Genomic DNA, 3,188 nt, shown 5'->3' with positions numbered 1-3,188 from the left:
TCAATATCATAGTAATCCAAGTCTATGCCCTGACCAGTAATACTGAAGAAGCCGAAGTTGAATGGTTCTATGAAGGCCTAAAAGACCTTCTAGAACTAACACCCAAAAAAGATGTCCTTTTCATTATAGGGGACTGGAATGCAAAAGTAGGAAGTCAAGAAACACCTGGGGTAACAGGCAAATTTGGCCTGGAGTACAGAATGAAGCAGGGCAAAGGCTAATAGAGTTTTGCCAAGAAAATGCACTGGTCATAGCAAACACCCTCTTCCAACAACACAAGAGAACTCTACACATGGACATCACCAGATGGTCAACACCAAAATCAGAATGATTATATTCTTTGCAGCCAAAGATGGAGAAGCTCTATCAGTTCAATTCAGTCGCTCAGTCGTGTCTGACTCTTTGCGACCCCATGAATTGCAGCACGCCAGGCCTCCCTGTCCATCACCAACTCCCGGAGTTCACTCAGACTCACGTCCATTGAGTCAGTGATGCCATCCAGCCATCTCATCCTCTGGCGTCCCCTTCTCCTCCTGCCCCCAATCCCTCCCAGCATCAGTGTCTTTTCCAATGAGTCAACTCTTCACATGAGGTGGCCAAAGTACTGGAGTTTCAGCTTTAGCATCATTCCTTCCAAAGAAATCTCAGGGCTGATCTTCAGAATGGACTGGTTGGATCTCCTTGCAGTCCAAGGGACTCTCAAGAGTCTTCTCCAACAGCACAGTTCAAAAGCATCAATTCTTCAGTGCTCAGCCTTCTTCACAGTCCAAATCTCACATCCATACATGACCACAGGAAAAACCATATATAGAAGCTCTACACAGTCAGCAAAATCAAGAGTTGGAGCTGACTGTGGCTCAGATCATGAACTCCTTATTGCCAAATTCAGATTGAAATTGAAGAAAGTAGGGAAAACCTTTAGACCATTCAGGTATGATCTAAATCAAATCCCTTGTGATTATGCTGTGGAAGTGAGAAAAAGATTTAAGGGACTAGATCTGATAGACAGAATGCCTGATGAACTATGGACGGAGGTTCGTGACATTGTACAGGAGACAGGGATCAAGACCTTCTTTAAGAAAAAAAAAAAAAAATCCAAAAAGCAAAATGGTTGTCTGAGGAGGCCTTACAAATAGCTGTGAAAAGAAGAGAAGCAAAAAGCAAAGGAGAAAAGGAAAGATATACCCACTTGAATGCAGAGTTCTAAGGAATAGCAAGGAGAGATAAGAAAGACTTTCTTAGTGACCAGTGCAAAGAAATAGAGGAAAACAACAGAATGGGAAGACTAGAGATCTCTTCAAGAAAATTAGAGATACCAAGGGAATATTTCATGCAAAGATGGGCTCGATATAGGACAGAAATGGTATGGACCTAACAGAAGCAGAAGATATTAAGAAAAAGTGGCAAGAAAACACAGAAGACATATGCAGAAAACATCTTCAGGACCCAGATAATCACCATGGTGTGATCACTCACCTAGAGCCAGACATCCTGGAATGTGAAGTCAAGTGGGCCTTAGAAAGCATCACTATGAACAAAGTTAGTGGAGGTGATGGAATTCCAGTTGAGCTATTTAAATCCTAAAAGATGATGCTGTGAAAGTGCTGCATTCAATATGCCAGCAAATTTGGAAAACTGAGCAGTGGCCACAGGACTGGAAAAGGTCAGTTTTCATTCCAATCCCAAAGAAAGGCATTGTCAAAGAATGCTCAAACTACCGCACAATTGCACTCATCTCACACACTAGTAAAATAATGCTCAAAATTCTCCAAGCCAGGCTCAACAGTAGGTGAACCGTGAACTTCCTGATGTTCAAGGTGGTTTTAAAAAAGGCAGAGGAACCAGAGATGAAATTGCCAATATCCGCTGGATCATGGAAAAAGCAAGAGAGTTCCAGAAAAACATCTATTTCTGCTTTATTGACTATGTCAAAGCCTTTGACTGTGTGAATCACAATAAACTGTGGGAAATTCTGAAAGAAATGGAAATATCACCCCACCTTACTTGCCTCTTTAGAAATCTGTATTCAGGTCAAGAAGCAACAGTTAGAACTAGGCATGGAACAATAGACTGGTTCCAAATAGGTAAAGGAGTACGTTAAGTTTGTGTATTTTCACCCTGCTTATTTAGCTTGTATGCAGAGTACATCATGAGAAATGCCAGGATGGATGAAACACAAGCTGGAATCAAGATTGCAGGGAGAAACATCAATAACCTCAGATACGCAGATGACACCACCCTTATGGCAGAAAGCAAAGAAGAACTAAAGAGCCTCTTGATGAAAGTGAAAGAGGAGAGTGAAAAAGTTGGTTGAAAGCTCAACATTTGGAAAACTAAGATCATGGCATCTGGTCCCATCACTTCATGGCAAATAGATGGAGAAACAGTGGAACTAGTGACAGACTTTATTTTTTGGGGACTCCAAAATCACTGCAGATGGTGACTGCAGCCATGAAATTAAAATATGCTTACTGCTTGGAAGGAAAGTTACGACCAACCTAGACAGCATATTAAAGAGCAGAGACGTTACTTTGCCAACAAATGTCCTTCTAGTTAAGGCTATGGTTTTTCTAGTAGTCATGTCTGGATGTGAGAGTTGGACTATAAAGAAAGCTTAGCACTGAAGAATTGATGCTTTTGAACTGTGGTGTTGGAGAAGACTCTTGAGAGTCCCTTGAACTGCAAGGAGATCCAACCAGTCCATTCTGAAGAAGATCAGCCCTGGGATTTCTTTGGAAGGACTGATGTTGAAGCTGAAACTCCAACACTTTGGCCATCTGATATGAAGAACTGACTCATTGGAAAAGACCCTGATGCTGAGAAAGATTGAAGGCAGGAGGACTGGGGAATGGCAGAGGGTAAGATGTTTGGATGTCATCACCAACTCAGTGGAGATGAGTTTGAGTAAACTCTGGGAGTTGGTGATGGACAGGGAGGTCTGGCGTGCTGTAGTTCATGGGGTCACAAAGTGTTGGATACAACTGAATGACTGAACCGAACTGATGCTTACATCCAAAGAGAAATCAGTCAGGAAGTTAAATTAAAACAGCTCCATCTCAAGTAAATATGTAAATAGCAGATGTAGAAAGCAATTGAAAGGGCAAAGTCTAGAACACTTCCAGATTATACAGTGTGTTTAATATTGTTTTGTCAGTCATCACACATTTAAATATTAATGTCCTTGCATA

The sequence above is a fragment of the Bos grunniens genome, chromosome 6, assembly GCF_055505025.1.
Source record: "Bos grunniens cultivar Pamir isolate PY7600 chromosome 6, Bosgru_T2T1.0, whole genome shotgun sequence".
Lineage (NCBI taxonomy): Eukaryota > Metazoa > Chordata > Mammalia > Artiodactyla > Bovidae > Bos > Bos grunniens.
This window is presented reverse-complemented; position numbering follows the sequence as displayed.